General features: G+C 40.1%; 2 long non-coding RNA genes and 1 pseudogene across 3 annotated transcripts in view; 1 reads left to right on the top strand and 2 right to left on the bottom strand.

Moving 5' to 3' along the window:
* Positions 1–12,098, top strand: part of LOC125109497 (uncharacterized) — a 47,452-nt gene that overhangs the window by 23,953 nt on the left and 11,401 nt on the right. The window lies entirely within an intron of this gene.
* Positions 1–12,098, bottom strand: part of LOC125109499 (uncharacterized) — a 34,703-nt gene that overhangs the window by 2,166 nt on the left and 20,439 nt on the right. The gene's annotated exons all lie outside the window — the stretch shown is intronic.
* Positions 7,287–8,717, bottom strand: LOC125109496 (elongation factor 1-alpha 1-like; annotated as a pseudogene).

Raw genomic sequence — 12,098 nt, forward strand, 5'->3', positions numbered from 1 at the left:
TGCTTTTCCTTCCATTCAACTCCTCCTCCTTCACACTTTCCCTTACATCAGAGGGCATTGGAATTTGCTCTGGACATTCTAATACTGAACTGGAGATTTGGGGATACATTTAGTTTGGGTTTTGTGTGATATTTTATGTAGTTCACAATCACTTGTGTACAGTCAAACAGTTGCTATCTATGTTGGTATAGGAATGGCTTTTAGTAATACTCTAATCACTGATGGTGCCAACTCACCTGGTGTTGTGACATTTAAATTAAAAGAGTTAACTAGCAGTGAGGGAACCAAAGAAAATGGAATTAGAATGAAAATTATATTTTTGACATCTTAAACTAGTATAAGAATTCATAAATCTTAAAATTAAGCTCCTTACTATTAGAATTAACTGATTAAACCATTAATGAAGTTAAGTACAGTATAATCTCTAATACATTTTAGAGGGATTTTTATTAAGTGGTTTATATAAATGAGCATCATTTTTCTGAGCAATGTGCTTATAAGAAGCAGCTCATTCTCCTGGTGGTGCCTGATGAAGCATAAATTTGATGAGAAAGAACCCTGGCATATGATCATATGTGATATGTGATGAATTTGTAACATTGGCCCTCCCAGTTTAAACTGTCAGATGAGCAGTGAGAAACCTGTCTGGCACATATTTAAGGAGGCATTTGTCAAACGAATGAGCAAATGAATGAGTGAATGAATCATTAAATTTGTAGGGTTTACATATCATTTGATTTACATGATCAAGACCCCCTGGTTCAGAGCGGCTGAGTGTGATTTACTTCTTAACATTCAGTGGCAGGGTGAGATAAGGACTCAGGTTTCCTAACTCGCAATCCTATGTTCTTTTTTTTTTTTTTTTTTTAAAGATTTTACTTATTCATTAGAGAGAGAGCACAGGTGGATGGGAGAGGCAGAAGGAGAGGGAGAAGTGGGTTCCCCACTTAGCAGGGACCAGATGCACCCAATCCCAGGACCTGGAGATCATGACCTGAGCTGAAGGCAGATGCTTAATAACTGAGCCACCCAGGCACCCCTCAATCTTCTGTTCTTTAATAAGATTTCAGATTGTGAAAATTTTCTAGAAGGCTTCAAAAAATCTCTACCAATTCCAACAACTAAAAGTACCTTTTTCATATCCTAGAGAGATTATTGTCCTATGGAAAAGAATTCTTCCTTAGAAAATACAAGAAATTAGGTAGTGGTTGTTTTAAATATTCCCTCATGTTATCTGACCTGGTTCTGATAAACAAATGCCAAAAGAGTCTTGGGGGGCCATTTAATTTTATTTTAAAGATTTTATTTATTTGAGAGAGAGTACGAGCAGGGGGAGTGGCAGGCAGAAGGAGAGGGAGAAGCGAGCTCCCCAGGGAGCCTGACACAGGGCTCAATCCCAGGACCATGGGATCATGATCTAAGCTAAAGGCAGACGTTTAACTGACTGAGCCACCCAGGTGCCCCTTTTACTTTATTTTATTTTATTTTTAAAAATGGGGGGGCCCTTTAGATCAAGGGTTTTCAAACTGAGGGTCTTGACCTATTAGTGGTTAATGAAATCAATTTAGCGGCTGAATTTTTTCACTAGAATAAAGAAGAAAATTCAGATTGTATTGCCACATGGTAAGAGACTAGTTTAGAGAAAACTTTTGTATGCAACCGGTCACAATATAATTTTGTTTTGTTTTGTTTACTGTGGATCATGGTCAAAATTGAAAACAAATCACAAACAAACTAGGAGTGGTGACCCAAGTGCCTAGAACGGAATAAGAATGTAACATCAGTGAGTCACCTGGGGGCTCAGTAGGTTAAGTGTCTCCCTTTAGCTCAGGTCATAATCCCAGGGTCCTGGGATCAAGTCCTGCTTAGGCCTCCTTGCTCAGCCGAGAGCCTGCTTCTCCCTCTGTCTGCCACTCCCCCTGCTTGTGCTCTCTCACAAATAAATAAATTTTCTTTCTTTCTTTCTTTCTTTTTTTAAGATTACTTATTTATTATTTGAAAGAGAGAGAGATCACGAGCAGGCGGGTGGGGGAAGGGAGAAGCAGACTCGCAGGTGAGCAGGTAGCCCAATGCAGGACTCAGTCCCAGGATCCTGGATCATGATCTGGGATCATAACCTGAGCTGAAGGCAGACACGTCACCAACTGAGCCACTCAGGCTCCCCACTCTGACAAATAAATAAATTTTAAAAATCCTAAAAATATATATATATATAACATCAGCATAATATGTATTTGGGGGGAATAATCCTGGGGACATAAATTTAATTATTTGGGGTTGAAGAGAAGAGGAGGAGGAAGACTGCCACAGTTAGGCCAGCCCTTAAGCTCAGAGCCCTTGTGGTATGGTTGGAGGTCAAGGCCTGGAGGTCTTTACATAATTGGTTGGAGACTTAGGACCCCGGGAAGTCTCATTGGGTCCAGATTCAGCCTGAGTTTGGGCCTCTAATGGAATCTGATATGGACAGGTTTGCAAGGGGCCTGTTTGGAGCCGAGATCTCACTGGGCTTGGGGGACAATCAAGGTTGTTGACTTTAAAGTTGGTTGAGCTCCAGTTATAAGTATAGTTGGGGAGCTGGGTGGCTGAGTCAGTTAGGCATTTGCCTTCAGCTCAGGTCATGATCTCAGGGTCCTAGGATCAAATCCCATGTCAGGCCCCTTACTCAGCAAGGAGTCTGCTTCTCCCTTTCCCTCTGGCCTTCCCCACTGCTTGTGCTCACTTGCTCTCTCTTTCTCTCCCTCTGTCTGAAATAAATCTTTAGTAAAAAAAAAAAAAAAAAGCACTGTTGGTTTTATTCAGTGCTAGATTCTGAAGGAGTGGCATTAAGAGTTGTGTCTACAGATTTGTGGAGGATTCTATAGGCAATGGAGTGGAGGTAGGCAAGGATGATACATTGGGTTTAGGAAGTTATCACTATTACCTATTTTTCTTCAGACTGCTTACTTAGTACACAGAACAGTTATATATTTAAAATATTGTGCTATTGAGAATAATATCCAAGTAGAAAAATGATTATAGAAATGCTATACCCGCCTTTTCATTAGCATATTCCTAGTGAATCTTTTTCCATTCCTTTATTTTTTCCCTTTTTTTGACATGTTTTAAGTGTGTCTCTTGTAAATAGGAGATGGTTATTTTTATTTAATTAAAAAATATCAAAATGTTAAACAGTACTTTGATTAGAAGGGTGACTACCTGTCAAGATTCAAATATCTTAAAGAAGCAATTATAATAATTTAAAATGGTAATTATAGGGGCACCTGGCTGGCTCAGTCGGTAGAGCATGTGACTCTTAATCTCAGGGATGTGAGTTTGAGCCCCATGTTGGATGTAGAGATTAGTTTTGTTTTTTTTTTTAAGATTTTCTTTATTAGAAAGAGAGAGAGAGCATGCATGCGTGCACACAGGGGGAGGGGCAGGCAGAGGGAGAAGAAGGCTGGCTCCCTGCTGAGCAAGGAGCCTGGTGTGAGACTGGATCCCAGGGCCCTGGAATCCTGACCTGAGTTGAAGGCAGATGCTTAACCAACTGAGCCACCCAGCCATCCTGGGTGTAGAGATTACTTAAAAATAAAATCTTTTAAAATAAGTAAATAGATAAAATTCTTAATTATATAACTGGAAGAGTTAAAACAAATAATTCACCAAATAGTTTGAAATACAATTTGGAAATCTGAATCTATAAAATTACAATTACTATGTAATAAGTGACAGTAAAAGAAAGAAAGAAGGGTGGGAGCAAATGGTATTATCAGGTCTTATTAAACCAATTGCAGATTATTAGGGATTTGATATCTACCAATATAACTGAGAAGAAAAAAATAAATTAAAAATATAAAAAGTATGGCTATTATATTTATAGAAAAATACAGTTTTATGATTCCCTTTCAAGAATGCAAAGAGGGGCGCCTGGGTGGCTCAGTGGGTTAAGCCTCTGCCTTTGGCTCAGGTCCATGATCTCAGGGTCCTGGGGATCTAGCCTAGCATCCCCCTCTCTGCTCAGCAGTGAGCCTGTTTCCCCCTCTCTCTCTGCCTGCCTCTCTGCCTACTTGTGCTCTCTCTCTCTCTCTCTCTGTCAAATAAATAAATAAAATCTTTAAAAAGAAAAAAGAATTCAAAGAATTGAGTATAGTTTTGTTGTTACTGTTTTTACTTGTTTTATCCAGTAGCAGGATGGATTTGGGTTGAAATATTGTGCTCTTTTACCTGATCCACTTTGTCCTGTTGTGAAGATCCTGGCTAAGGATCAGAACCAGGAAAGTCACCTGGCCCACACTGGCATCGAACATATGCGATCATATGCATCAGATAACTTGGAGCACCTGGGAGGCTCAGTTGGTTAAGCGTCTGCCTTTGGCTCCGGTCATGGTCCTAGGATTGAGCCTTGCGTTGGGCTCCCTGCTCAGTGGGGAGTCTGCTTCTCCCTCTCCCTCTGTGTGCTTGCTCTCTCTATCTCTTTCTCTCTCTCAAATAAATAAATCTTAAAAAAAAAAAAAACCCAAGCATCAGATAACTCCTTAAATGGACCCACTATAAATAGCTATAAAATATATTATTATGCACACTGCCATAATTCCAGCAGCTACATTTTCTGTTCTGATTATCTTTGCAGAGGGTAAATTTCTTCTCTGTTTCAGTGTTAACAGAAAGTGGATTAAAACTGGATGGTCAGTGTGGTTAAACATGGACCAATCCAATGGGGGCAACAGATTCCATAAGGATTCATTTTCAAACCCACGCTAAGGCAAAACCTAACTCATAATAGTCATATTTCCAGGTAAAACAGAAATACCTTATGGGCTCTAGTAAGCTAACTTAAACAGTAGCATTTACTAGTATATCAAATATCCCCTGCAATAGTCATGGTTAATTAGTATAAGGCAATAATTGTGCCCATGTTATGGAAACACCAAGATAATATCTGAATAAAGTGGTAATTATATCAGAAAGGATTTAAAAGATAACTCTATCAGAAGTCATGTCATCAAACTTATTGGGAAATGATTATTGTTGAGGCTGAATGATACTCAGAGGTTTAATTCTCTCTGCTTTTGTGTATCTTTGAAATTTTCCATTAAAGAAGTGATAAGCAAACAACAAAAGTGTGGAAAAACCTAAGTCACTTTTTTTTTTAAAGATTTTATTTATTTATTTGACAGAGAGAAATCACAAGTAGGCAGAGAGGCAGGCAGAGAGAGAGGAGGAAGCAGGCTCCCTGCTGAGCAGAAAGCCCAATGTGGGGCTTGAACCCAGGACCTGGGATCATGACCTGAGCCGAAGGCAGCGGCTTAACCCACTGAGCCACCCAGGCGCCCCTAAGTCACTTTTTTACTTCTGTGAAAGTAAAAATAAAGTTTTAAGTGATAGGTTCTAGAAAAAGCAAATACTACAATGAGTTTAAGTGGCCTTTACCACAAATCAAATTCAAGTCATTAAAATCTTGCATTGATTTTTGTGTGTATATGTGTGGGCTTCAGTGCTCATAATATATGTGGCAAGTTTGAGTAAAATATTTTTATAAAATGTGTGTCACAGTATAAATGTCAGATATTATTTATTTTGGAATATTACCAGTGGCCAATGTCACTGAAGCTGATAGATAGAGGGCAGCATGGTCTTGTCATTTTAGCAACACATCCTAAGAGATGGGCTGTGATCCCAGTTTTGCTTACTAAAGAAACAGACCAATCTAATCATTATTTAAATGACACATAATAAGGGTTCAACATGGTACTGGAACAGTATGATAAAATGGGTATGGCATAATGATAGGTCTGGAGTCACACTTGGACTAGAATCCTGGCTTGGCCACTTATAGCCATGTGATCATGGGCAAATTAATTTAAATTTATTAGACCAGGCTCAGTTTCCTCTTTTCTAAACAATAATAGCTAACTGAGAGGGTTGTTGTAAGGAAAAAATGAGATACAGCTCATTAAGTAACTAGAACAGTGTCTGGCATATAGTATGTACAATAAATGGTGGTTGTTATTATTATCTGCCCCTTTGACTATGATATATTCTCTCCATAGTGGTAAGTAGAATGTAGAAATATCCACAGTGGTAAGTGGAATATACAAATAGAAATATTTTTTTATTGCTCTAGGCGTTCTAAGATAGACCATGTAGGCAGGACAGCCTAGCTCTTGACAGGAGCAGCATTATTCAAATGCAGTTTCTTTGTGTCAGCCTATCAGGCATCTGTACTTTTGGATATCTCAACATCTAGGTGCCTGCAGCTTCCTGAGGCTTGCATTTTGAGGAATCAGCCAAGTAGGAAGCAGGGCTCCTAAAACCTGTTCCACCCTCTTAATTTTGCACTTGCCATCTCCACAGCTGGATTGATCTTCTAGGCACCCTCAATTCCAACTGATCTGGGTCCAGGTCTGCCCCTGGTGCTATGACAATTGCCCAGAGTTCCCAAAGCCAGATGTCACCACTACTATCTTACCCCTCAGATCAGATCACCTCTTATGCATGCCATTGTCTGGATGCGGTTTAGCTGCTCTCCCTGGGCTTAGATGTTAAGACTTTATACACCTCTCTAGCTAGCTAAGAAAGGCTCCACCTTTTCAATCAGTTGCTTTCGTACTGCTGCCTTATCCCAGACTCTGTTTCCCACTCACCTCAACCCTCCTAGCATGCTGCAAGACATGAATAAGTACCTGTCCTATAGAAGATGGTCACTAAGTATTTGTTGAATTAATGACATTCATGTTAATGATGGGAATGGGAGGATATTCAGCTGGTGTGGGCATGAGTGCAAGTAATTCTATAAGTAATTGTGTATCTAATACTTAGCACTAGACCTTATCTTGATGTCTTTCTTGTCATTTTGATTTTTGAATCTCCTTCTCTGGTATATTCCTGGGAACGGCACATGAGAACAGCAGTCCTTGATAACCATTTATTTGTGCCCTTTATATATATATTTTTTCTCATTAAACTTTTGTTCTAATGGGTCTCAAACTTCATTTTTTTAAGACTTTATTAATTTACTTGGAGAGAGAGCAAGCACAAGCAGGGGAGCAGCAGGCATGGGGAAAAGCAGGCTCCCCACTGAGTGGGGAGCACAATGCAGGACTTGATCCCAGGACCCTGATTTTAAAAACTAATAACTTAAAACTCACACACACACACACACACACACACATGCACGCACGCACACAAATGGTCCACAAAACATTCTCCTTTCCTTCTGAAGGTTTTGCAATGCATTTTTATCATTAACCAGTCTTTACTATTAAACATAAATGGCCAGTTGATGCAAACAGTTCTGAGACTGTTCTTCCACCACCAAGTAAGACCGGGGTGGCAGGTATTGGGGATAATACTCATTTAGCCTTCTGAGCTTTCTGGGCAGACTTGGTGACCTTGCCAGCTCCAGCTACTTTCTTGTCCACTGCTTTGATGACACACACAGCAAGCATCTATCTGTCTCATGTCACAAACAGCAAAATGGCCCAGAGGAGGATAGTCAGAGAAGTTCTCAACACACATAGGCTTGCCAGGAACCATATCAGCAATGGCAGCGTCACCAGATTTCAAGAACTTGGGACCATCTTCCAGCTTTTTTCCAGAACGACGATCTATCTTCTCCTTCAGTTCAGCAAACTTGCAAGCAGTGTGAGCTCTGTCACAATTCAGCACAGGTACATATCCAGCACTGATTTGGCCTGGATGGTTCAGGATAATCACCTGAGCCATGAAGCCAGCTGCTTCAATGGGTGGGTCATTTTTGCTGTTACCAGCCACATTGCCATGATGAACATCTTTGACAGATATATTCTTGACATTGGAGCCCACTTTGTTCACAGGAAGAGCCTCACTCAAAGCTTCATTATACATTTCAGCAGACTTTACTGTAACATTGACTGGTGCAAAGGTGACCACCATTGCCAGGTTTAAGAATACCAGTCTCTACTCGAACCACAGGCACAGTACCAATACCACCAACTTTGTAGATGTCCTGGAGAGGCAGATGCAAGGGCTTGTCAGTTGGACAATTTGGAGGCAGAATGCAATCCAGAGCTTGAAGCAGTGTGGTTCCACTGCCATTCCCATTTACCGGTGACTTTCCATACTTTTAACCAAGGCATGTTAGCACTTGGCTCCAGCATGTTGTCACCATTCCAACCAGGAATTGGCACAAATGCTACTGCGTCAGGGTTATAGCCAATTTTCTTAATGAAGGTACTGGCTTCCTTAAAGATTTCCTCGTATCTCTTCTGGCTGTAGGGTCGCTCAATGGAATCCATTTTGTTAACACCAACAATTAGTTGTTTTACACCCAGTGTGTAAGCCAGAAGGTCATGCTCATGGGTCTGCCCATTCTTGGAGCTACCTTCTTCAAATTCACAAACACCAGCAGCAATAATCAGGACAAAACAGTCACCCTGAGATGTGCCTAATATCATGTTTTTGATAAAGTCTCTGTAGCCTAGGGCATCAGTGATGGTCAAATAATACTTGCTGGTCTCATATTTCTACAAGCAGATATCAGTGGTGATACCACGTTCACGTTCATCTTTCAGTTTATTCTAGAACCAAGCATATTTCAAGGAACCCTTGCCCATCTCAGCATACTCCTTCTCAAGTTTTTCAGTAGTTCTTTTGTCAATCCCACCACATTTGTAGATCAGATGACCAGTAGTGGTAGACTTGCCCTAATCTACATGTCCAATGATGACGATGTTGATGTGAGTCTTTTCCCTTCCCATTTTGGTTTAGATTGAGCGGTGGTTTTCACGACACCTGTGTTCTGGTGGCAAACCCATTGCAAAAAAATCTGTGCCATTTATATTTGAGTCAGTTTTGCCCCACAATGGTGATTTCAGCCTTCAATGTCTCAAACTTCTCAAAGCTCTGGTCACCCACTTCTATCATTGGCAATAGCAAACCTACCCCTACACAACAGAGGAAATAGAAGCCCCGTTTTCTCAATATAAAACATAAGACTACTTCCCTCCTTCCTGTTGTTACAACAGAGAGTCTATTATTATTGCTCTTTAAAGTTAATCCCTCTTCTGTTTAGATTCCATTCCCTTCCTCTAAGGAAGATTACACTCTCAGTTATCCTTTTCTTTTCTTGTATGTTCAAACTTTCTTTCTCCTGATTAGACCCTTCTTATCAAGTTTTAAATACATTCAGGTCATCCCCAATTTTTTAAAAGGTCACTCAATCCCATATCCCCCTTCCAACTGTCATTGTATAATCTCCTTCCCTTGTGGACACAGTTTTTCAACATATGATTTGTACATGCTGTGTAGCTGCTATGGATGCCTTCTCAATATCCATCTCCCCTCCTTTCTACAGAAACTGATTCTGTTAAGAATGATAATGAGTCAAACTAAAGAGCTACATTTCCCAGCTGCCCTTATCACTAGGAGTAGCCATATGACACAGTTCTGGCCAATGATAAGTAAATTGAAGTCAGCTGAGGATTTGCAGAAAATGTTTGTTTTCCTGGTATTAGGTACCAGACCTTTCCCCTTGATGTTTGTTTCTTCTGTCTATCTGAAACACTGGCTTGAGAGTTAGCAGCCATCTTGCATGCACAATGGGAAAAAAAGCCACATACTAAGGATGACAGAGCATAAAGAAGGACTCTAGGACATTGGTGACATCATGGAATCACTGCCCCAGTCTTAACTGTCTCCCTCCATCATTCTTGTTATGTGAGGAAAAGAACCCTATTTAGTTAAGCTACTGTCATCAGGATCCATTACATGTGACCAAATGCAATTCTTAATCTACAATTCTCCCTACATTTCCTCACCTTCTCCTTATTCTCAAATCATTCCATTCTGGCTTCTGGCCCATCATTCCACTGGGCTCACCAATGACCTGCATGTTGTGAAATCCAGGGGATATTTTCAGTTCTCATATTTCTTAACCTCTCAGCATCATTTGACTCTTGTCCATGGCCTCCTTTTTGGAAACACTGTCTTCCCATAGCTTCCATGACCAATACTCTCTGAGTTTGTTCCTTCACTTGGAGCTGCTCCCTCTCTGTTTCCTTTGTGAATTCCTCTTCCTCTTCTAGCCACACTCAGTCTCTCAGCCTCTGAGACAGACCATGGCCTTAGTTACATGCTCTTCCCTCTGTTGCAAATGTTCTCCTCTCCTTCCTTTTGCCAGCTTAGTCTTCCTTAATCCTTCAGTTCTCCATCCATTCTTTGCTTGCACAGGGAGCTTCCTCTGACCTCCTTGTGAGGTCATATTTCCCCACTGTATATTCCTTCATAGCTCTTACATAGTTACAACCTCACCTTTTTTAGTGTGACTCTTTGAGTAAGCTGCCTCCCTCAGAATGTAGGCTCCATGAAGACAGGGATGATCTACTTTTGCTCATCATTGTATCCTGAGAATGCAAAATGTTCCCCAACACATAATATGTGCTCAATAATTAGTTCCTGGATGCATAAATGGGTGAATATATAGTTACATGGTGATTTATTTGCCTACCTGTTTATCATCATCATCTTCCAGCTCCATGAGAGAAGGAAACATATCTATTTTGTTCACAACCACATATGCATTACCTAACACATACTACATGGCACATAGCAGGAAACACAATACATTTTTAATGAATTAAAGAATGAAAGAGTGGGGTACCAAGAGAGACATTCCAATAGTTCCTTCCCTAAGATGTCAGTGTTTGGATATTATTTTACTATCTTTTTAAAAAAAAAAAAAACATTTTTTATGAATTACTTTTTTTTTTAAGATTATATTTATTTATTTGACAGAGAGAGATCACAAGTAGGCAGAGAGGCAGGCAGGGAGAGAGAGAGAGGGAAGCAGGCTCTCTGCTGAGCAGAGAGCCCAATGCAGGACTCAATTCCAGGACCCTGAGATCATGACCTGAGCAGAAGGCAGAGGCTTAACCCACTGAGCCACCTAGTATCCTATTTTACTATCTTTTTATAAAGTTTCTGGTTACAATAGAGTACCAGATACCTTTATTGTCTCTAGAGAAGAGTCTTTTGGAAAAAGACTGCTATCTGCTACCTTGTTCTCCTTACAATATGTCATGTCTAAAATAGGTTGTCTATAAAGATCTTGAATCTCTACACTTCCCCTTTTCATTGCCACCACCCTAGTCAAGCTCACATATTTCCCCTGGAGTGAATTGGACCACACACCTTTCTCTAAGCATGATTTATTAAATTATATATAAACTTGGATGATTCAGAGTTTTGACTGTACCTCAGGGCCAAGGATCATATCTGTTTATATTACCTCCAAAGAAACCTAAGTACATATGGCACATACGTAATTTTTTATTTTATTGTGTCAGAGAATTATTTCTGTTCTGGATTTGAAAAATGTTTCATTTATTAAGGAAAAGAAGTATTTTTAAACTAGCAACAAATCTTTGTTTTCAAATGACCAAACTGAAAACATTCAAAAAAAGCCAATAACCTTTTAAATCCTCCTACCTTCCTGGCCCATGAATTCTTAGTCATTGAGGTACCTGAGATGCTCAGTGAGGTTGACAAGAAGAGTAATTTATGCAACTGTGACAGATTTGAGGATGCCCCCAGCCTTGTACTCAGCATATCTGGATCCTGCCCTTCCACGAAAGCCAAGCCACCTGTCTTTCTTCCTGAACAGATCTTCCTTTCACTCACTCATAGCTGTAACACCTTGACTTATCTTATCTGTCTAATAAACATATGTTTGTATATATCCCTTCTCTCCATATCCATGCCTGGGAAGGATGCAACCCATATCAGACACATTGTTGTATCCTCAGGACCTAGTACAAAGTCTCATTGATACAATGATACAATATGCTGATGCTTATTTTCTTTTTGCTAATAAGATTTACCGAGCACCTATGACTGTGCCAGGCACTATGTTAATGCTCAGTAGGTATTATTACTGTTCCCTTTTCATTGATGGGAATTTAAGGAACTTGCATAAGTGTTGTAGCTAGTGAGTAACAGACCCAGGGCTCAAACCCAGGTTATCAGATTCCAGAGCTGGTGCTCTTCACCACTAGGCAATCCTGCCCTTCATGAATATTTATAGGTTACATACTCCAACCAGGCTACATTTGCTCCCAACTTTCAGAAGGCAGTAAGTGAGA

This window comes from Lutra lutra, chromosome 9 (assembly GCF_902655055.1).
Source record: "Lutra lutra chromosome 9, mLutLut1.2, whole genome shotgun sequence".
In the NCBI taxonomy this organism is placed as follows: domain Eukaryota; kingdom Metazoa; phylum Chordata; class Mammalia; order Carnivora; family Mustelidae; genus Lutra; species Lutra lutra.